Raw genomic sequence first — 21856 nt, 5'->3', positions numbered from 1 at the left:
GCTTTTCTTCTCCTCATTGGATTTTTCATGTTAAAAGTTGCAGAAGCCAGATGACAAGCTCATTTTGGTTCAACTTCAGCAACTGTGCATTGCATTGCCATGTAATGTAATGTAATGCAATGCTATCTATCCAGCTCTCCCTCTATACTTCCTTTTGGATAAACAGACATATTAGGCAAGCATTTTGGAGCTTTCACCTAAATAACTACAGGTGGTGAGATAAGCTGCACAATATAATTGACCTTTCAGTATATTGTTGCACACACACCATCTATTTAGCAAATGCCCTTGTTATCAACAGCAGCCTTTTAAACTCACCTGAGCTAACAGGTATGTGAGCTGGTTACTCTGCTGCGCTTAAAATTTCTTTTTTGGTTTGCTACAATGCCTTTTCTGAAACGTTGTCTCCCTCTGCTGGAACACTGACTTCTTTCATTTAATGCCTGCAGACTATAAAAGAGAAACCAACCCAAAAAGTTTGGTTGATTAGTCTGTGGCATTCTTTTAAGCTGTTGCTTATGGCGGTCTCTGTGAGCTTCTCAGTGACATTCAGCCATCCAGGTATCCCGCCTGCAGTAGACGGAATGTGGCAATGGAACGCTGGCTGCGCGTGTCATAATAAGCTCTGAGCCTTTATATACCTGCGCACAGCAGCAGCCACCTTCAGTCTGCTGCTGGACAGCCAGCAGCAGCAGCAGCAGGAGAGGTAATTAATCAGCAACCCTCCTGCTAAGGGTAGACAGCTGCTCGTTCCACCCCCCCCCCCCGCCTTAATTGGTTCTCCTCCCTTTCAACGGTGTTGAGGCGGGTGGGAACAGCCGGGGGTTGAGGGTACTGTGCTAAAAGAGGTGGAGTTATGCAGATCTAAAACGCGTGGATTACAGCAGCAGCAAGCCGAAAAGTGCAGGCATGTGAGGGATCTAGAGGTTGACAGCATGTCTTCTTAACGGGAGTCCAGGTGGCCATCTCCACAAATGGACTTTTCAGAATCCTTGGGTGGCACCGTAGTCGGAAACCAATTCTGGTTATCGCTTCTCGGCCTTTTGGCTAAGATCAAGTGTAGTATCTGTTCTTATCAGTTTAATATCTGATACGTCCCCTATCTGGGGACCATATATTAAATGGATTTTTAGAACAGGGAGATGGAAAAAGAGCTTGCTCTGTCCACTCCACGCATTGACCTGGTATTGCAGTATCTCCAGGACCGGTGCACCCCTTCTTTAATGCAGTTTCTAAAATCAGAAAGAATTGAATTCAATGCTTTTTGTTCATTTTGCTTGTTTGTCGGATTTTGGGATGGACTCTTTGGCTTTGCTTTTCTTCTCCTCATTGGATTTTTCATGTTAAAAGTTGCAGAAGCCAGATGACAAGCTCATTTTGGTTCAACTTCAGCAACTGTGCATTGCATTGCCATGTAATGTAATGTAATGCAATGCTATCTATCTAGCTCTCCCTCTATACTTCCTTTTGGATAAACAGACATATTAGGCAAGCATTTTGGAGCTTTCAACTAAATAACTACAGGTGGTGAGATAAGCTGCACAATATAATTGACCTTTCAGTATATTGTTGCACACACACCATCTATTTAGCAAATGCCCTTGTTATCAACAGCAGCCTTTTAAACTCACCTGAGCTAACAGGTATGTGAGCTGGTTACTCTGCTGCGCTTAAAATTTCTTTTTTGGTTTGCTACAATGCCTTTTCTGAAACGTTGTCTCCCTCTGCTGGAACACTGACTTCTTTCATTTAATGCCTGCAGACTATAAAAGAGAAACCAACCCAAAAAGTTTGGTTGATTAGTCTGTGGCATTCTTTTAAACTGTTGCTTATGGCGGTCTCTGTGAGCTTCTCAGTGACATTCAGCCATCCAGGTATCCCGCCTGCAGTAGACGGAATGTGGCAATGGAACGCTGGCTGCGCGTGTCATAATAGGCTCTGAGCCTTTATATACCTGCGCACAGCAGCAGCCACCTTCAGTCTGCTGCTGGACAGCCAGCAGCAGCAGCAGCAGGAGAGGTAATTAATCAGCAACCCTCCTGCTAAGGGTAGACAGCTGCTCGTTCCACCCCCCCCCCCGCCTTAATTGGTTCTCCTCCCTTCCAACGGTGTTGAGGCGGGTGGGAACAGCCGGGGGTTGAGGGTACTGTGCTAAAAGAGGTGGAGTTATGCAGATCTAAAATGCGTGGATTGCAGCAGCAGCAAGCCGAAAAGTGCAGGCATGTGAGGGATCTAGAGGTTGACAGCATGTCTTCTTAACGGGAGTCCAGGTGGCCATCTCCACAAATGGACTTTTCAGAATCCTTGGGTGGCACCGTAGTCGGAAACCAATTCTGGTTATCGCTTCTCGGCCTTTTGGCTAAGATCAAGTGTAGTATCTGTTCTTATCAGTTTAATATCTGATACGTCCCCTATCTGGGGACCATATATTAAATGGATTTTTAGAACAGGGAGATGGAAAAAGAGCTTGCTCTGTCCACTCCACGCATTGACCTGGTATTGCAGTATCTCCAGGACCGGTGCACCCCTTCTTTAATGCAGTTTCTAAAATCAGAAAGAATTGAATTCAATGCTTTTTGTTCATTTTGCTTGTTTGTCGGATTTTGGGATGGACTCTTTGGCTTTGCTTTTCTTCTCCTCATTGGATTTTTCATGTTAAAAGTTGCAGAAGCCAGATGACAAGCTCATTTTGGTTCAACTTCAGCAACTGTGCATTGCATTGCCATGTAATGTAATGTAATGCAATGCTATCTATCTAGCTCTCCCTCTATACTTCCTTTTGGATAAACAGACATATTAGGCAAGCATTTTGGAGCTTTCACCTAAATAACTACAGGTGGTGAGATAAGCTGCACAATATAATTGACCTTTCAGTATATTGTTGCACACACACCATCTATTTAGCAAATGCCCTTGTTATCAACAGCAGCCTTTTAAACTCACCTGAGCTAACAGGTATGTGAGCTGGTTACTCTGCTGCGCTTAAAATTTCTTTTTTGGTTTGCTACAATGCCTTTTCTGAAACGTTGTCTCCCTCTGCTGGAACACTGACTTCTTTCATTTAATGCCTGCAGACTATAAAAGAGAAACCAACCCAAAAAGTTTGGTTGATTAGTCTGTGGCATTCTTTTAAACTGTTGCTTATGGCGGTCTCTGTGAGCTTCTCAGTGACATTCAGCCATCCAGGTATCCCGCCTGCAGTAGACGGAATGTGGCAATGGAACACTGGCTGCGCGTGTCATAATAGGCTCTGAGCCTTTATATACCTGCGCACAGCAGCAGCCACCTTCAGTCTGCTGCTGGACAGCCAGCAGCAGCAGCAGCAGGAGAGGTAATTAATCAGCAACCCTCCTGCTAAGGGTAGACAGCTGCTCGTTCCACCCCCCCCCCGCCTTAATTGGTTCTCCTCCCTTCCAACGGTGTTGAGGCGGGTGGGAACAGCCGGTGGTTGAGGGTACTGTGCTAAAAGAGGTGGAGTTATGCAGATCTAAAACGCGTGGATTGCAGCAGCAGCAAGCTGAAAAGTGCAGGCATGTGAGGGATCTAGAGGTTGACAGCATGTCTTCTTAACGGGAGTCCAGGTGGCCATCTCCACAAATGGACTTTTCAGAATCCTTGGGTGGCACCGTAGTCGGAAACCAATTCTGGTTATCGCTTCTCGGCCTTTTGGCTAAGATCAAGTGTAGTATCTGTTCTTATCAGTTTAATATCTGATACGTCCCCTATCTGGGGACCATATATTAAATGGATTTTTAGAACAGGGAGATGGAAAAAGAGCTTGCTCTGTCCACTCCACGCATTGACCTGGTATTGCAGTATCTCCAGGACCGGTGCACCCCTTCTTTAATGCAGTTTCTAAAATCAGAAAGAATTGAATTCAATGCTTTTTGTTCATTTTGCTTGTTTGTCGGATTTTGGGATGGACTCTTTGGCTTTGCTTTTCTTCTCCTCATTGGATTTTTCATGTTAAAAGTTGCAGAAGCCAGATGACAAGCTCATTTTGGTTCAACTTCAGCAACTGTGCATTGCATTGCCATGTAATGTAATGTAATGCAATGCTATCTATCTAGCTCTCCCTCTATACTTCCTTTTGGATAAACAGACATATTAGGCAAGCATTTTGGAGCTTTCACCTAAATAACTACAGGTGGTGAGATAAGCTGCACAATATAATTGACCTTTCAGTATATTGTTGCACACACACCATCTATTTAGCAAATGCCCTTGTTATCAACAGCAGCCTTTTAAACTCACCTGAGCTAACAGGTATGTGAGCTGGTTACTCTGCTGCGCTTAAAATTTCTTTTTTGGTTTGCTACAATGCCTTTTCTGAAACGTTGTCTCCCTCTGCTGGAACACTGACTTCTTTCATTTAATGCCTGCAGACTATAAAAGAGAAACCAACCCAAAAAGTTTGGTTGATTAGTCTGTGGCATTCTTTTAAACTGTTGCTTATGGCGGTCTCTGTGAGCTTCTCAGTGACATTCAGCCATCCAGGTATCCCGCCTGCAGTAGACGGAATGTGGCAATGGAACGCTGGCTGCGCTTGTCATAATAGGCTCTGAGCCTTTATATACCTGCGCACAGCAGCAGCCACCTTCAGTCTGCTGCTGGACAGCCAGCAGCAGCAGCAGCAGGAGAGGTAATTAATCAGCAACCCTCCTGCTAAGGGTAGACAGCTGCTCGTTCCACCCCCCCCCCGCCTTAATTGGTTCTCCTCCCTTCCAACGGTGTTGAGGCGGGTGGGAACAGCCGGGGGTTGAGGGTACTGTGCTAAAAGAGGTGGAGTTATGCAGATCTAAAACGCGTGGATTGCAGCAGCAGCAAGCCGAAAAGTGCAGGCATGTGAGGGATCTAGAGGTTGACAGCATGTCTTCTTAACGGGAGTCCAGGTGGCCATCTCCACAAATGGACTTTTCAGAATCCTTGGGTGGCACCGTAGTCGGAAACCAATTCTGGTTATCGCTTCTCGGCCTTTTGGCTAAGATCAAGTGTAGTATCTGTTCTTATCAGTTTAATATCTGATACGTCCCCTATCTGGGGACCATATATTAAATGGATTTTTAGAACAGGGAGATGGAAAAAGAGCTTGCTCTGTCCACTCCACGCATTGACCTGGTATTGCAGTATCTCCAGGACCGGTGCACCCCTTCTTTAATGCAGTTTCTAAAATCAGAAAGAATTGAATTCAATGCTTTTTGTTCATTTTGCTTGTTTGTCGGATTTTGGGATGGACTCTTTGGCTTTGCTTTTCTTCTCCTCATTGGATTTTTCATGTTAAAAGTTGCAGAAGCCAGATGACAAGCTCATTTTGGTTCAACTTCAGCAACTGTGCATTGCATTGCCATGTAATGTAATGTAATGCAATGCTATCTATCTAGCTCTCCCTCTATACTTCCTTTTGGATAAACAGACATATTAGGCAAGCATTTTGGAGCTTTCACCTAAATAACTACAGGTGGTGAGATAAGCTGCACAATATAATTGACCTTTCAGTATATTGTTGCACACACACCATCTATTTAGCAAATGCCCTTGTTATCAACAGCAGCCTTTTAAACTCACCTGAGCTAACAGGTATGTGAGCTGGTTACTCTGCTGCGCTTAAAATTTCTTTTTTAGTTTGCTACAATGCCTTTTCTGAAACGTTGTCTCCCTCTGCTGGAACACTGACTTCTTTCATTTAATGCCTGCAGACTATAAAAGAGAAACCAACCCAAAAAGTTTGGTTGATTAGTCTGTGGCATTCTTTTAAACTGTTGCTTATGGCGGTCTCTGTGAGCTTCTCAGTGACATTCAGCCATTCTGGTATCCCGCCTGCAGTAGACGGAATGTGGCAATGGAACGCTGGCTGCGCGTGTCATAATAGGCTCTGAGCCTTTATATACCTGCGCACAGCAGCAGCCACCTTCAGTCTGCTGCTGGACAGCCAGCAGCAGCAGCAGCAGGAGAGGTAATTAATCAGCAACCCTCCTGCTAAGGGTAGACAGCTGCTCGTTCCACCCCCCCCCCGCCTTAATTGGTTCTCCTCCCTTCCAACGGTGTTGAGGCGGGTGGGAACAGCCGGGGGTTGAGGGTACTGTGCTAAAAGAGGTGGAGTTATGCAGATCTAAAACGCGTGGATTGCAGCAGCAGCAAGCCGAAAAGTGCAGGCATGTGAGGGATCTAGAGGTTGACAGCATGTCTTCTTAACGGGAGTCCAGGTGGCCATCTCCACAAATGGACTTTTCAGAATCCTTGGGTGGCACCGTAGTCGGAAACCAATTCTGGTTATCGCTTCTCGGCCTTTTGGCTAAGATCAAGTGTAGTATCTGTTCTTATCAGTTTAATATCTGATACGTCCCCTATCTGGGGACCATATATTAAATGGATTTTTAGAACAGGGAGATGGAAAAAGAGCTTGCTCTGTCCACTCCACGCATTGACCTGGTATTGCAGTATCTCCAGGACCGGTGCACCCCTTCTTTAATGCAGTTTCTAAAATCAGAAAGAATTGAATTCAATGCTTTTTGTTCATTTTGCTTGTTTGTCGGATTTTGGGATGGACTCTTTGGCTTTGCTTTTCTTCTCCTCATTGGATTTTTCATGTTAAAAGTTGCAGAAGCCAGATGACAAGCTCATTTTGGTTCAACTTCAGCAACTGTGCATTGCATTGCCATGTAATGTAATGTAATGCAATGCTATCTATCTAGCTCTCCCTCTATACTTCCTTTTGGATAAACAGACATATTAGGCAAGCATTTTGGAGCTTTCACCTAAATAACTACAGGTGGTGAGATAAGCTGCACAACATAATTGACCTTTCAGTATATTGTTGCACACACACCATCTATTTAGCAAATGCCCTTGTTATCAACAGCAGCCTTTTAAACTCACCTGAGCTAACAGGTATGTGAGCTGGTTACTCTGCTGCGCTTAAAATTTCTTTTTTGGTTTGCTACAATGCCTTTTCTGAAACGTTGTCTCCCTCTGCTGGAACACTGACTTCTTTCATTTAATGCCTGCAGACTATAAAAGAGAAACCAACCCAAAAAGTTTGGTTGATTAGTCCGTGGCATTCTTTTAAACTGTTGCTTATGGCTATCTCTGTGAGCTTCTCAGTGACATTCAGCCATCCAGGTATCCCGCCTGCAGTAGACGGAATGTGGCAATGGAACGCTGGCTGCGCGTGTCATAATAGGCTCTGAGCCTTTATATACCTGCGCACAGCAGCAGCCACCTTCAGTCTGCTGCTGGACAGCCAGCAGCAGCAGCAGGAGAGGTAATTAATCAGCAACCCTCCTGCTAAGGGTAGACAGCTGCTCGTTCCACCCCCCCCCCGCCTTAATTGGTTCTCCTCCCTTCCAACGGTGTTGAGGCGGGTGGGAACAGCCGGGGGTTGAGGGTACTGTGCTAAAAGAGGTGGAGTTATGCAGATCTAAAACGCGTGGATTGCAGCAGCAGCAAGCCGAAAAGTGCAGGCATGTGAGGGATCTAGAGGTTGACAGCATGTCTTCTTAACGGGAGTCCAGGTGGCCATCTCCACAAATGGACTTTTCAGAATCCTTGGGTGGCACCGTAGTCGGAAACCAATTCTGGTTATCGCTTCTCGGCCTTTTGGCTAAGATCAAGTGTAGTATCTGTTCTTATCAGTTTAATATCTGATACGTCCCCTATCTGGGGACCATATATTAAATGGATTTTTAGAACAGGGAGATGGAAAAAGAGCTTGCTCTGTCCACTCCACGCATTGACCTGGTATTGCAGTATCTCCAGGACCGGTGCACCCCTTCTTTAATGCAGTTTCTAAAATCAGAAAGAATTGAATTCAATGCTTTTTGTTCATTTTGCTTGTTTGTCGGATTTTGGGATGGACTCTTTGGCTTTGCTTTTCTTCTCCTCATTGGATTTTTCATGTTAAAAGTTGCAGAAGCCAGATGACAAGCTCATTTTGGTTCAACTTCAGCAACTGTGCATTGCATTGCCATGTAATGTAATGTAATGCAATGCTATCTATCTAGCTCTCCCTCTATACTTCCTTTTGGATAAACAGACATATTAGGCAAGCATTTTGGAGCTTTCACCTAAATAACTACAGGTGGTGAGATAAGCTGCACAATATAATTGACCTTTCAGTATATTGTTGCACACACACCATCTATTTAGCAAATGCCCTTGTTATCAACAGCAGCCTTTTAAACTCACCTGAGCTAACAGGTATGTGAGCTGGTTACTCTGCTGCGCTTAAAATTTCTTTTTTGGTTTGCTACAATGCCTTTTCTGAAACGTTGTCTCCCTCTGCTGGAACACTGACTTCTTTCATTTAATGGCTGCAGACTATAAAAGAGAAACCAACCCAAAAAGTTTGGTTGATTAGTCTGTGGCATTCTTTTAAACTGTTGCTTATGGCGGTCTCTGTGAGCTTCTCAGTGACATTCAGCCATCCAGGTATCCCGCCTGCAGTAGACGGAATGTGGCAATGGAACGCTGGCTGCGCGTGTCATAATAGGCTCTGAGCCTTTATATACCTGCGCACAGCAGCAGCCACCTTCAGTCTGCTGCTGGACAGCCAGCAGCAGCAGCAGCAGGAGAGGTAATTAATCAGCAATCCTCCTGCTAAGGGTAGACAGCTGCTCGTTCCACCCCCCCCCCCGCCTTAATTGGTTCTCCTCCCTTCCAACGGTGTTGAGGCGGGTGGGAACAGCCGGGGGTTGAGGGTACTGTGCTAAAAGAGGTGGAGTTATGCAGATCTAAAACGCGTGGATTGCAGCAGCAGCAAGCCGAAAAGTGCAGGCATGTGAGGGATCTAGAGGTTGACAGCATGTCTTCTTAACAGGAGTCCAGGTGGCCATCTCCACAAATGGACTTTTCAGAATCCTTGGGTGGCACCGTAGTCGGAAACCAATTCTGGTTATCGCTTCTCGGCCTTTTGGCTAAGATCAAGTGTAGTATCTGTTCTTATCAGTTTAATATCTGATACGTCCCCTATCTGGGGACCATATATTAAATGGATTTTTAGAACAGGGAGATGGAAAAAGAGCTTGCTCTGTCCACTCCACGCATTGACCTGGTATTGCAGTATCTCCAGGACCGGTGCACCCCTTCTTTAATGCAGTTTCTAAAATCAGAAAGAATTGAATTCAATGCTTTTTGTTCATTTTGCTTGTTTGTCGGATTTTGGGATGGACTCTTTGGCTTTGCTTTTCTTCTCCTCATTGGATTTTTCATGTTAAAAGTTGCAGAAGCCAGATGACAAGCTCATTTTGGTTCAACTTCAGCAACTGTGCATTGCATTGCCATGTAATGTAATGTAATGCAATGCTATCTATCTAGCTCTCCCTCTATACTTCCTTTTGGATAAACAGACATATTAGGCAAGCATTTTGGAGCTTTCACCTAAATAACTACAGGTGGTGAGATAAGCTGCACAATATAATTGACCTTTCAGTATATTGTTGCACACACACCATCTATTTAGCAAATGCCCTTGTTATCAACAGCAGCCTTTTAAACTCACCTGAGCTAACAGGTATGTGAGCTGGTTACTCTGCTGCGCTTAAAATTTCTTTTTTGGTTTGCTACAATGCCTTTTCTGAAACGTTGTCTCCCTCTGCTGGAACACTGACTTCTTTCATTTAATGCCTGCAGACTATAAAAGAGAAACCAACCCAAAAAGTTTGGTTGATTAGTCTGTGGCATTCTTTTAAACTGTTGCTTATGGCGGTCTCTGTGAGCTTCTCAGTGACATTCAGCCATCCAGGTATCCCGCCTGCAGTAGACGGAATGTGGCAATGGAACGCTGGCTGCGCGTGTCATAATAGGCTCTGAGCCTTTATATACCTGCGCACAGCAGCAGCCACCTTCAGTCTGCTGCTGGACAGCCAGCAGCAGCAGCAGGAGAGGTAATTAATCAGCAACCCTCCTGCTAAGGGTAGACAGCTGCTCGTTCCACCCCCCCCCCCGCCTTAATTGGTTCTCCTCCCTTCCAACGGTGTTGAGGCGGGTGGGAACAGCCGGGGGTTGAGGGTACTGTGCTAAAAGAGGTGGAGTTATGCAGATCTAAAACGCGTGGATTGCAGCAGCAGCAAGCCGAAAAGTGCAGGCATGTGAGGGATCTAGAGGTTGACAGCATGTCTTCTTAACGGGAGTCCAGGTGGCCATCTCCACAAATGGACTTTTCAGAATCCTTGGGTGGCACCGTAGTCGGAAACCAATTCTGGTTATCGCTTCTCGGCCTTTTGGCTAAGATCAAGTGTAGTATCTGTTCTTATCAGTTTAATATCTGATACGTCCCCTATCTGGGGACCATATATTAAATGGATTTTTAGAACAGGGAGATGGAAAAAGAGCTTGCTCTGTCCACTCCACGCATTGACCTGGTATTGCAGTATCTCCAGGACCGGTGCACCCCTTCTTTAATGCAGTTTCTAAAATCAGAAAGAATTGAATTCAATGCTTTTTGTTCATTTTGCTTGTTTGTCGGATTTGGGATGGACTCTTTGGCTTTGCTTTTCTTCTCCTCATTGGATTTTTCATGTTAAAAGTTGCAGAAGCCAGATGACAAGCTCATTTTGGTTCAACTTCAGCAACTGTGCATTGCATTGCCATGTAATGTAATGTAATGCAATGCTATCTATCTAGCTCTCCCTCTATACTTCCTTTTGGATAAACAGACATATTAGGCAAGCATTTTGGAGCTTTCACCTAAATAACTACAGGTGGTGAGATAAGCTGCACAATATAATTGACCTTTCAGTATATTGTTGCACACACACCATCTATTTAGCAAATGCCCTTGTTATCAACAGCAGCCTTTTAAACTCACCTGAGCTAACAGGTATGTGAGCTGGTTACTCTGCTGCGCTTAAAATTTCTTTTTTGGTTTGCTACAATGCCTTTTCTGAAACGTTGTCTCCCTCTGCTGGAACACTGACTTCTTTCATTTAATGCCTGCAGACTATAAAAGAGAAACCAACCCAAAAAGTTTGGTTGATTAGTCTGTGGCATTCTTTTAAACTGTTGCTTATGGCGGTCTCTGTGAGCTTCTCAGTGACATTCAGCCATCCAGGTATCCCGCCTGCAGTAGACGGAATGTGGCAATGGAACGCTGGCTGCGCGTGTCATAATAGGCTCTGAGCCTTTATATACCTGCGCACAGCAGCAGCCACCTTTAGTCTGCTGCTGGACAGCCAGCAGCAGCAGCAGCAGGAGAGGTAATTAATCAGCAACCCTCCTGCTAAGGGTAGACAGCTGCTCGTTCCACCCCCCCCCGCCTTAATTGGTTCTCCTCCCTTCCAACGGTGTTGAGGCGGGTGGGAACAGCCGGGGGTTGAGGGTACTGTGCTAAAAGAGGTGGAGTTATGCAGATCTAAAACGCGTGGATTGCAGCAGCAGCAAGCCGAAAAGTGCAGGCATGTGAGGGATCTAGAGGTTCACAGCATGTCTTCTTAGCGGGAGTCCAGGTGGCCATCTGCACAAATGGACTTTTCAGAATCCTTGGGTGGCACCGTAGTCGGAAACCAATTCTGGTTATCGCTTCTCGGCCTTTTGGCTAAGATCAAGTGTAGTATCTGTTCTTATCAGTTTAATATCTGATACGTCCCCTATCTGGGGACCATATATTAAATGGATTTTTAGAACAGGGAGATGGTAAAAGAGCTTACTCTGTCCACTCCACGCATTGACCTGGTATTGCAGTATCTCCAGGACCGGTGCACCCCTTCTTTAATGCAGTTTCTAAAATCAGAAAGAATTGAATTCAATGCTTTTTGTTCATTTTGCTTGTTTGTCGGATTTTGGGATGGACTCTTTGGCTTTGCTTTTCTTCTCCTCATTGGATTTTTCATGTTAAAAGTTGCAGAAGCCAGATGACAAGCTCATTTTGGTTCAACTTCAGCAACTGTGCATTGCATTGCCATGTAATGTAATGTAATGCAATGCTATCTATCTAGCTCTCCCTCTATACTTCCTTTTGGATAAACAGACATATTAGGCAAGCATTTTGGAGCTTTCACCTAAATAACTACAGGTGGTGACATAAGCTGCACAATATAATTGACCTTTCAGTATATTGTTGCACACACACCATCTATTTAGCAAATGCCCTTGTTATCAACAGCAGCCTTTTAAACTCACCTGAGCTAACAGGTATGTGAGCTGGTTACTCTGCTGAGCTTAAAATTTCTTTTTTGGTTTGCTACAATGCCTTTTCTGAAACGTTGTCTCCCTCTGCTGGAACACTGACTTCTTTCATTTAATGCCTGCAGACTATAAAAGAGAAACCAACCCAAAAAGTTTGGTTGATTAGTCTGTGGCATTCTTTTAAACTGTTGCTTATGGCGGTCTCTGTGAGCTTCTCAGTGACATTCAGCCATCCAGGTATCCCGCCTGCAGTAGACGGAATGTGGCAATGGAACGCTGGCTGCGCGTGTCATAATAGGCTCTGAGCCTTTATATACCTGCGCACAGCAGCAGCCACCTTCAGTCTGCTGCTGGACAGCCAGCAGCAGCAGCAGCAGGAGAGGTAATTAATCAGCAACCCTCCTGCTAAGGGTAGACAGCTGCTCGTTCCACCCCCCCCCCGCCTTAATTGGTTCTCCTCCCTTCCAACGGTGTTGAGGCGGGTGGGAACAGCCGGGGGTTGAGGGTACTGTGCTAAAAGAGGTGGAGTTATGCAGATCTAAAACGCGTGGATTGCAGCAGCAGCAAGCCGAAAAGTGCAGGCATGTGAGGGATCTAGAGGTTGACAGCATGTCTTCTTAACGGGAGTCCAGGTGGCCATCTCCACAAATGGACTTTTCAGAATCCTTGGGTGGCACCGTAGTCGGAAACCAATTCTGGTTATCGCTTCTCGGCCTTTTGGCTAAGATCAAGTGTAGTATCTGTTCTTATCAGTTTAATATCTGATACGTCCCCTATCTGGGGACCATATATTAAATGGATTTTTAGAACAGGGAGATTGAAAAAGAGCTTGCTCTGTCCACTCCACGCATTGACCTGGTATTGCAGTATCTCCAGGACCGGTGCACCCCTTCTTTAATGCAGTTTCTAAAATCAGAAAGAATTGAATTCAATGCTTTTTGTTCATTTTGCTTGTTTGTCGGATTTTGGGATGGACTCTTTGGCTTTGCTTTTCTTCTCCTCATTGGATTTTTCATGTTAAAAGTTGCAGAAGCCAGATGACAAGCTCATTTTGGTTCAACTTCAGCAACTGTGCATTGCATTGCCATGTAATGTAATGTAATGCAATGCTATCTATCTAGCTCTCCCTCTATACTTCCTTTTGGATAAACAGACATATTAGGCAAGCATTTTGGAGCTTTCACCTAAATAACTACAGGTGGTGAGATAAGCTGCACAATATAATTGACCTTTCAGTATATTGTTGCACACACACCATCTATATAGCAAATGCCCTTGTTATCAACAGCAGCCTTTTAAACTCACCTGAGCTAACAGGTATGTGAGCTGGTTACTCTGCTGCGCTTAAAATTTCTTTTTTGGTTTGCTACAATGCCTTTTCTGAAACGTTGTCTCCCTCTGCTGGAACACTGACTTCTTTCATTTAATGCCTGCAGACTATAAAAGAGAAACCAACCCAAAAAGTTTGGTTGATTAGTCTGTGGCATTCTTTTAAACTGTTGCTTATGGCGGTCTCTGTGAGCTTCTCAGTGACATTCAGCCATCCAGGTATCCCGCCTGCAGTAGACGGAATGTGGCAATGGAACGCTGGCTGCGCGTGTCATAATAGGCTCTGAGCCTTTATATACCTGCGCACAGCAGCAGCCACCTTCAGTCTGCTGCTGGACAGCCAGCAGCAGCAGCAGCAGGAGAGGTAATTAATCAGCAACCCTCCTGCTAAGGGTAGACAGCTGCTCGTTCCACCCCCCCCCCCCGCCTTAATTGGTTCTCCTCCCTTCCAACGGTGTTGAGGCGGGTGGGAACAGCCGGGGGTTGAGGGTACTGTGCTAAAAGAGGTGGAGTTATGCAGATCTAAAACGCGTGGATTGCAGCAGCAGCAAGCCGAAAACTGCAGGCATGTGAGGGATCTAGAGGTTGACAGCATGTCTTCTTAACGGGAGTCCAGGTGGCCATCTCCACAAATGGACTTTTCAGAATCCTTGGGTGGCACCGTAGTCGGAAACCAATTCTGGTTATCGCTTCTCGGCCTTTTGGCTAAGATCAAGTGTAGTATCTGTTCTTATCAGTTTAATATCTGATACGTCCCCTATCTGGGGACCATATATTAAATGGATTTTTAGAACAGGGAGATGGAAAAAGAGCTTGCTCTGTCCACTCCACGCATTGACCTGGTATTGCAGTATCTCCAGGACCGGTGCACCCCTTCTTTAATGCAGTTTCTAAAATCAGAAAGAATTGAATTCAATGCTTTTTGTTCATTTTGCTTGTTTGTCGGATTTTGGGATGGACTCTTTGGCTTTGCTTTTCTTCTCCTCATTGGATTTTTCATGTTAAAAGTTGCAGAAGCCAGATGACAAGCTCATTTTGGTTCAACTTCAGCAACTGTGCATTGCATTGCCATGTAATGTAATGTAATGCAATGCTATCTATCTAGCTCTCCCTCTATACTTCCTTTTGGATAAACAGACATATTAGGCAAGCATTTTGGAGCTTTCACCTAAATAACTACAGGTGGTGAGATAAGCTGCACAATATAATTGACCTTTCAGTATATTGTTGCACACACACCATCTATTTAGCAAATGCCCTTGTTATCAACAGCAGCCTTTTAAACTCACCTGAGCTAACAGGTATGTGAGCTGGTTACTCTGCTGTGCTTAAAATTTCTTTTTTGGTTTGCTACAATGCCTTTTCTGAAACGTTGTCTCCCTCTGCTGGAACACTGACTTCTTTCATTTAATGCCTGCAGACTATAAAAGAGAAACCAACCCAAAAAGTTTGGTTGATTAGTCTGTGGCATTCTTTTAAACTGTTGCTTATGGCGGTCTCTGTGAGCTTCTCAGTGACATTCAGCCATCCAGGTATCCCGCCTGCAGTAGACGGAATGTGGCAATGGAACGCTGGCTGCGCGTGTCATAATAGGCTCTGAGCCTTTTTAAACCTGCGCACAGCAGCAGCCACCTTCAGTCTGCTGCTGGACAGCCAGCAGCAGCAGCAGCAGGAGAGGTAATTAATCAGCAACCCTCCTGCTAAGGGTAGACAGCTGCTCGTTCCACCCCCCCCCCCCCCGCCTTAATTGGTTCTCCTCCCTTCCAACGGTGTTGAGGCGGGTGGGAACAGCCGGGGGTTGAGGGTACTGTGCTAAAAGAGGTGGAGTTATGCAGATCTAAAACGCGTGGATTGCAGCAGCAGCAAGCCGAAAACTGCAGGCATGTGAGGGATCTAGAGGTTGACAGCATGTCTTCTTAACGGGAGTCCAGGTGGCCATCTCCACAAATGGACTTTTCAGAATCCTTGGGTGGCACCGTAGTCGGAAACCAATTCTGGTTATCGCTTCTCGGCCTTTTGGCTAAGATCAAGTGTAGTATCTGTTCTTATCAGTTTAATATCTGATACGTCCCCTATCTGGGGACCATATATTAAATGGATTTTTAGAACAGGGAGATGGAAAAAGAGCTTGCTCTGTCCACTCCACGCATTGACCTGGTATTGCAGTATCTCCAGGACCGGTGCACCCCTTCTTTAATGCAGTTTCTAAAATCAGAAAGAATTGAATTCAATGCTTTTTGTTCATTTTGCTTGTTGTCGGATTTTGGGATGGACTCTTTGGCTTTGCTTTTCTTCTCCTCATTGGATTTTTCATGTTAAAAGTTGCAGAAGCCAGATGACAAGCTCATTTTGGTTCAACTTCAGCAACTGTGCATTGCATTGCCATGTAATGTAATGTAATGCAATGCTATCTATCTAGCTCTCCCTCTATACTTCCTTTTGGATAAACAGACATATTAGGCAAGCATTTTGGAGCTTTCACCTAAATAACTACAGGTGGTGAGATAAGCTGCACAATATAATTGACCTTTCAGTATATTGTTGCACACACACCATCTATTTAGCAAATGCCCTTGTTATCAACAGCAGCCTTTTAAACTCACCTGAGCTAACAGGTATGTGAGCTGGTTACTCTGCTGTGCTTAAAATTTCTTTTTTGGTTTGCTACAATGCCTTTTCTGAAACGTTGTCTCCCTCTGCTGGAACACTGACTTCTTTCATTTAATGCCTGCAGACTATAAAAGAGAAACCAACCCAAAAAGTTTGGTTGATTAGTCTGTGGCATTCTTTTAAACTGTTGCTTATGGCGGTCTCTGTGAGCTTCTCAGTGACATTCAGCCATCCAGGTATCCCGCCTGCAGTAGACGGAATGTGGCAATGGAACGCTGGCTGCGCGTGTCATAATAGGCTCTGAGCCTTTTTAAACCTGCGCACAGCAGCAGCCACCTTCAGTCTGCTGCTGGACAGCCAGCAGCAGCAGCAGCAGGAGAGGTAATTAATCAGCAACCCTCCTGCTAAGGGTAGACAGCTGCTCGTTCCACCCCCCCCCCCGCCTTAATTGGTTCTCCTCCCTTCCAACGGTGTTGAGGCGGGTGGGAACAGCCGGGGGTTGAGGGTACTGTGCTAAAAGAGGTGGAGTTATGCAGATCTAAAACGCGTGGATTGCAGCAGCAGCAAGCCGAAAAGTGCAGGCATGTGAGGGATCTAGAGGTTGACAGCATGTCTTCTTAACGGGAGTCCAGGTGGCCATCTCCACAAATGGACTTTTCAGAATCCTTGGGTGGCACCGTAGTCGGAAACCAATTCTGGTTATCGCTTCTCGGCCTTTTGGCTAAGATCAAGTGTAGTATCTGTTCTTATCAGTTTAATATCTGATACGTCCCCTATCTGGGGACCATATATTAAATGGATTTTTAGAACAGGGAGATGGAAAAAGAGCTTGCTCTGTCCACTCCACGCATTGACCTGGTATTGCAGTATCTCCAGGACCGGTGCACCCCTTCTTTAATGCAGTTTCTAAAATCAGAAAGAATTGAATTCAATGCTTTTTGTTCATTTTGCTTGTTTGTCGGATTTTGGGATGGACTCTTTGGCTTTGCTTTTCTTCTCCTCATTGGATTTTTCATGTTAAAAGTTGCAGAAGCCAGATGACAAGCTCATTTTGGTTCAACTTCAGCAACCGTGCATTGCATTGCCATGTAATGTAATGTAATGCAATGCTATCTATCTAGCTCTCCCTCTATACTTCCTTTTGGATAAACAGACATATTAGGCAAGCATTTTGGAGCTTTCACCTAAATAACTACAGGTGGTGAGATAAGCTGCACAATATAATTGACCTTTCAGTATATTGTTGCACACACACCATCTATTTAGCAAATGCCCTTGTTATCAACAGCAGCCTGTTAAACTCACCTGAGCTAACAGGTATGTGAGCTGGTTACTCTGCTGCGCTTAAAATTTCTTTTTTGGTTTGCTACAATGCCTTTTCTGAAACGTTGTCTCCCTCTGCTGGAACACTGACTTCTTTCATTTAATGCCTGCAGACTATAAAAGAGAAACCAACCCAAAAAGTTTGGTTGATTAGTCTGTGGCATTCTTTTAAACTGTTGCTTATGGCGGTCTCTGTGAGCTTCTCAGTGACATTCAGCCATCCAGGTATCCCGCCTGCAGTAGACGGAATGTGGCAATGGAACGCTGGCTGCGCGTGTCATAATAGGCTCTGAGCCTTTATATACCTGCGCACAGCAGCAGCCACCTTCAGTCTGCTGCTGGACAGCCAGCAGCAGCAGCAGCAGGAGAGGTAATTAATCAGCAACCCTCCTGCTAAGGGTAGACAGCTGCTCGTTCCACCCCCCCCCCCCCGCCTTAATTGGTTCTCCTCCCTTCCAACGGTGTTGAGGCGGGTGGGAACAGCCGGGGGTTGAGGGTACTGTGCTAAAAGAGGTGGAGTTATGCAGATCTAAAACGCGTGGATTGCAGCAGCAGCAAGCCGAAAAGTGCAGGCATGTGAGGGATCTAGAGGTTGACAGCATGTCTTCTTAACGGGGGTCCAGGTGGCCATCTCCACAAATGGACTTTTCAGAATCCTTGGGTGGCACCGTAGTCGGAAACCAATTCTGGTTATCGCTTCTCGGCCTTTTGGCTAAGATCAAGTGTAGTATCTGTTCTTATCAGTTTAATATCTGATACGTCCCCTATCTGGGGACCATATATTAAATGGATTTTTAGAACAGGGAGATGGAAAAAGAGCTTGCTCTGTCCACTCCACGCATTGACCTGGTATTGCAGTATCTCCAGGACCGGTGCACCCCTTCTTTAATGCAGTTTCTAAAATCAGAAAGAATTGAATTCAATGCTTTTTGTTCATTTTGCTTGTTTGTCGGATTTTGGGATGGACTCTTTGGCTTTGCTTTTCTTCTCCTCATTGGATTTTTCATGTTAAAAGTTGCAGAAGCCAGATGACAAGCTCATTTTGGTTCAACTTCAGCAACTGTGCATTGCATTGCCATGTAATGTAATGTAATGCAATGCTATCTATCTAGCTCTCCCTCTATACTTCCTTTTGGATAAACAGACATATTAGGCAAGCATTTTGGAGCTTTCACCTAAATAACTACAGGTGGTGAGATAAGCTGCACAATATAATTGACCTTTCAGTATATTGTTGCACACACACCATCTATTTAGCAAATGCCCTTGTTATCAACAGCAGCCTTTTAAACTCACCTGAGCTAACAGGTATGTGAGCTGGTTACTCTGCTGCGCTTAAAATTTCTTTTTTGGTTTGCTACAATGCCTTTTCTGAAACGTTGTCTCCCTCTGCTGGAACACTGACTTCTTTCATTTAATGCCTGCAGACTATAAAAGAGAAACCAACCCAAAAAGTTTGGTTGATTAGTCTGTGGCATTCTTTTAAACTGTTGCTTATGGCGGTCTCTGTGAGCTTCTCAGTGACATTCAGCCATCCAGGTATCCCGCCTGCAGTAGACGGAATGTGGCAATGGAACGCTGGCTGCGCGTGTCATAATAGGCTCTGAGCCTTTATATACCTGCGCACAGCAGCAGCCACCTTCAGTCTGCTGCTGGACAGCCAGCAGCAGCAGCAGCAGGAGAGGTAATTAATCAGCAACCCTCCTGCTAAGGGTAGACAGCTGCTCGTTCCACCCCCCCCCCGCCTTAATTGGTTCTCCTCCCTTCCAACGGTGTTGAGGCGGGTGGGAACAGCCGGGGGTTGAGGGTACTGTGCTAAAAGAGGTGGAGTTATGCAGATCTAAAACGCGTGGATTGCAGCAGCAGCAAGCCGAAAAGTGCAGGCATGTGAGGGATCTAGAGGTTGACAGCATGTCTTCTTAACGGGAGTCCAGGTGGCCATCTCCACAAATGGACTTTTCAGAATCCTTGGGTGGCACCGTAGTCGGAAACCAATTCTGGTTATCGCTTCTCGGCCTTTTGGCTAAGATCAAGTGTAGTATCTGTTCTTATCAGTTTAATATCTGATACGTCCCCTATCTGGGGACCATATATTAAATGGATTTTTAGAACAGGGAGATGGAAAAAGAGCTTGCTCTGTCCACTCCACGCATTGACCTGGTATTGCAGTATCTCCAGGACCGGTGCACCCCTTCTTTAATGCAGTTTCTAAAATCAGAAAGAATTGAATTCAATGCTTTTTGTTCATTTTGCTTGTTTGTCGGATTTTGGGATGGACTCTTTGGCTTTGCTTTTCTTCTCCTCATTGGATTTTTCATGTTAAAAGTTGCAGAAGCCAGATGACAAGCTCATTTTGGTTCAACTTCAGCAACTGTGCATTGCATTGCCATGTAATGTAATGTAATGCAATGCTATCTATCTAGCTCTCCCTCTATACTTCCTTTTGGATAAACAGACATATTAGGCAAGCATTTTGGAGCTTTCACCTAAATAACTACAGGTGGTGAGATAAGCTGCACAATATAATTGACCTTTCAGTATATTGTTGCACACACACCATCTATTTAGCAAATGCCCTTGTTATCAACAGCAGCCTTTTAAACTCACCTGAGCTAACAGGTATGTGAGCTGGTTACTCTGCTGCGCTTAAAATTTCTTTTTTGGTTTGCTACAATGCCTTTTCTGAAACGTTGTCTCCCTCTGCTGGAACACTGACTTCTTTCATTTAATGCCTGCAGACTATAAAAGAGAAACCAACCCAAAAAGTTTGGTTGATTAGTCTGTGGCATTCTTTTAAACTGTTGCTTATGGCGGTCTCTGTGAGCTTCTCAGTGACATTCAGCCATCCAGGTATCCCGCCTGCAGTAGACGGAATGTGGCAATGGAACGCTGGCTGCGCGTGTCATAATAGGCTCTGAGCCTTTATATACCTGCGCACAGCAGCAGCCACCTTCAGTCTGCTGCTGGACAGCCAGCAGCAGCAGCAGGAGAGGTAATTAATCAGCAACCCTCCTGCTAAGGGTAGACAGCTGCTCGTTCCACCCCCCCCCCCGCCTTAATTGGTTCTCCTCCCTTCCAACGGTGTTGAGGCGGGTGGGAACAGCCGGGGGTTGAGGGTACTGTGCTAAAAGAGGTGGAGTTATGCAGATCTAAAACGCGTGGATTGCAGCAGCAGCAAGCCGAAAAGTGCAGGCATGTGAGGGATCTAGAGGTTGACAGCATGTCTTCTTAACGGGAGTCCAGGTGGCCATCTCCACAAATGGACTTTTCAGAATCCTTGGGTGGCACCGTAGTCGGAAACCAATTCTGGTTATCGCTTCTCGGCCTTTTGGCTAAGATCAAGTGTAGTATCTGTTCTTATCAGTTTAATATCTGATACGTCCCCTATCTGGGGACCATATATTAAATGGATTTTTAGAACAGGGAGATGGAAAAAGAGCTTGCTCTGTCCACTCCACGCATTGACCTGGTATTGCAGTATCTCCAGGACCGGTGCACCCCTTCTTTAATGCAGTTTCTAAAATCAGAAAGAATTGAATTCAATGCTTTTTGTTCATTTTGCTTGTTTGTCGGATTTTGGGATGGACTCTTTGGCTTTGCTTTTCTTCTCCTCATTGGATTTTTCATGTTAAAAGTTGCAGAAGCCAGATGACAAGCTCATTTTGGTTCAACTTCAGCAACTGTGCATTGCATTGCCATGTAATGTAATGTAATGCAATGCTATCTATCTAGCTCTCCCTCTATACTTCCTTTTGGATAAACAGACATATTAGGCAAGCATTTTGGAGCTTTCACCTAAATAACTACAGGTGGTGAGATAAGCTGCACAATATAATTGACCTTTCAGTATATTGTTGCACACACACCATCTATTTAGCAAATGCCCTTGTTATCAACAGCAGCATTTTAAACTCACCTGAGCTAACAGGTATGTGAGCTGGTTACTCTGCTGCGCTTAAAATTTCTTTTTTGGTTTGCTACAATGCCTTTTCTGAAACGTTGTCTCCCTCTGCTGGAACACTGACTTCTTTCATTTAATGCCTGCAGACTATAAAAGAGAAACCAACCCAAAAAGTTTGGTTGATTAGTCTGTGGCATTCTTTTAAACTGTTGCTTATGGCGGTCTCTGTGAGCTTCTCAGTGACATTCAGCCATCCAGGTATCCCGCCTGCAGTAGACGGAATGTGGCAATGGAACGCTGGCTGCGCGTGTCATAATAGGCTCTGAGCCTTTATATACCTGCGCACAGCAGCAGCCACCTTCAGTCTGCTGCTGGACAGCCAGCAGCAGCAGCAGCAGGAGAGGTAATTAATCAGCAACCCTCCTGCTAAGGGTTGACAGCTGCTCGTTCCACCCCCCCCCCGCCTTAATTGGTTCTCCTCCCTTCCAACGGTGTTGAGGCGGGTGGGAACAGCCGGGGGTTGAGGGTACTGTGCTAAAAGAGGTGGAGTTATGCAGATCTAAAACGCGTGGA

At 45.1% G+C, this 21856-nt stretch overlaps 16 non-coding genes across 16 annotated transcripts; all 16 read left to right on the top strand.

The window, feature by feature from the left end:
* The first annotated feature begins 1027 nt into the window (after positions 1-1027).
* On the top strand, positions 1028-1218 carry LOC141190560 (U2 spliceosomal RNA). Its single transcript, XR_012264584.1, has one exon. It is a non-coding gene; the product is annotated as a U2 spliceosomal RNA (small nuclear RNA).
* Positions 1219-2339: 1121 nt separating this feature from the next.
* On the top strand, positions 2340-2530 carry LOC141190559 (U2 spliceosomal RNA). Its single transcript, XR_012264583.1, has one exon. It is a non-coding gene; the product is annotated as a U2 spliceosomal RNA (small nuclear RNA).
* Positions 2531-3650: 1120 nt separating this feature from the next.
* Positions 3651-3841, top strand: LOC141190558 (U2 spliceosomal RNA). The gene has a single exon (XR_012264582.1). It is a non-coding gene; the product is annotated as a U2 spliceosomal RNA (small nuclear RNA).
* Positions 3842-4961: 1120 nt separating this feature from the next.
* Positions 4962-5152, top strand: LOC141190557 (U2 spliceosomal RNA). The gene has a single exon (XR_012264581.1). It is a non-coding gene; the product is annotated as a U2 spliceosomal RNA (small nuclear RNA).
* Positions 5153-6272: 1120 nt separating this feature from the next.
* On the top strand, positions 6273-6463 carry LOC141190555 (U2 spliceosomal RNA). The gene has a single exon (XR_012264579.1). It is a non-coding gene; the product is annotated as a U2 spliceosomal RNA (small nuclear RNA).
* Positions 6464-7580: 1117 nt separating this feature from the next.
* LOC141190554 (U2 spliceosomal RNA) lies at positions 7581-7771 on the top strand. The gene has a single exon (XR_012264578.1). It is a non-coding gene; the product is annotated as a U2 spliceosomal RNA (small nuclear RNA).
* Positions 7772-8892: 1121 nt separating this feature from the next.
* LOC141190553 (U2 spliceosomal RNA) lies at positions 8893-9083 on the top strand. Its single transcript, XR_012264577.1, has one exon. It is a non-coding gene; the product is annotated as a U2 spliceosomal RNA (small nuclear RNA).
* Positions 9084-10201: 1118 nt separating this feature from the next.
* LOC141190552 (U2 spliceosomal RNA) lies at positions 10202-10392 on the top strand. The gene has a single exon (XR_012264576.1). It is a non-coding gene; the product is annotated as a U2 spliceosomal RNA (small nuclear RNA).
* Positions 10393-11510: 1118 nt separating this feature from the next.
* LOC141185347 (U2 spliceosomal RNA) lies at positions 11511-11701 on the top strand. The gene has a single exon (XR_012260018.1). It is a non-coding gene; the product is annotated as a U2 spliceosomal RNA (small nuclear RNA).
* A 1120-nt stretch (positions 11702-12821) lies between these two features.
* On the top strand, positions 12822-13012 carry LOC141184677 (U2 spliceosomal RNA). Its single transcript, XR_012259410.1, has one exon. It is a non-coding gene; the product is annotated as a U2 spliceosomal RNA (small nuclear RNA).
* A 1122-nt stretch (positions 13013-14134) lies between these two features.
* On the top strand, positions 14135-14325 carry LOC141190551 (U2 spliceosomal RNA). The gene has a single exon (XR_012264575.1). It is a non-coding gene; the product is annotated as a U2 spliceosomal RNA (small nuclear RNA).
* Positions 14326-15449: 1124 nt separating this feature from the next.
* LOC141190550 (U2 spliceosomal RNA) lies at positions 15450-15640 on the top strand. Its single transcript, XR_012264574.1, has one exon. It is a non-coding gene; the product is annotated as a U2 spliceosomal RNA (small nuclear RNA).
* Positions 15641-16760: 1120 nt separating this feature from the next.
* LOC141190549 (U2 spliceosomal RNA) lies at positions 16761-16951 on the top strand. The gene has a single exon (XR_012264573.1). It is a non-coding gene; the product is annotated as a U2 spliceosomal RNA (small nuclear RNA).
* A 1123-nt stretch (positions 16952-18074) lies between these two features.
* LOC141190548 (U2 spliceosomal RNA) lies at positions 18075-18265 on the top strand. Its single transcript, XR_012264572.1, has one exon. It is a non-coding gene; the product is annotated as a U2 spliceosomal RNA (small nuclear RNA).
* Positions 18266-19385: 1120 nt separating this feature from the next.
* On the top strand, positions 19386-19576 carry LOC141190547 (U2 spliceosomal RNA). The gene has a single exon (XR_012264571.1). It is a non-coding gene; the product is annotated as a U2 spliceosomal RNA (small nuclear RNA).
* Positions 19577-20694: 1118 nt separating this feature from the next.
* On the top strand, positions 20695-20885 carry LOC141190546 (U2 spliceosomal RNA). Its single transcript, XR_012264570.1, has one exon. It is a non-coding gene; the product is annotated as a U2 spliceosomal RNA (small nuclear RNA).
* Positions 20886-21856: the final 971 nt, after the last annotated feature.

The sequence above is a fragment of the Phyllobates terribilis genome, unplaced genomic scaffold, assembly GCF_046119375.1.
Source record: "Phyllobates terribilis strain yellow unplaced genomic scaffold, ASM4611937v1 Scaffold_40__1_contigs__length_11209783, whole genome shotgun sequence".
Taxonomy (NCBI): domain Eukaryota; kingdom Metazoa; phylum Chordata; class Amphibia; order Anura; family Dendrobatidae; genus Phyllobates; species Phyllobates terribilis.
The sequence above is the reverse complement of the archived record's forward strand: the minus strand, read 5'-3'. Positions and strand labels throughout refer to the sequence as shown.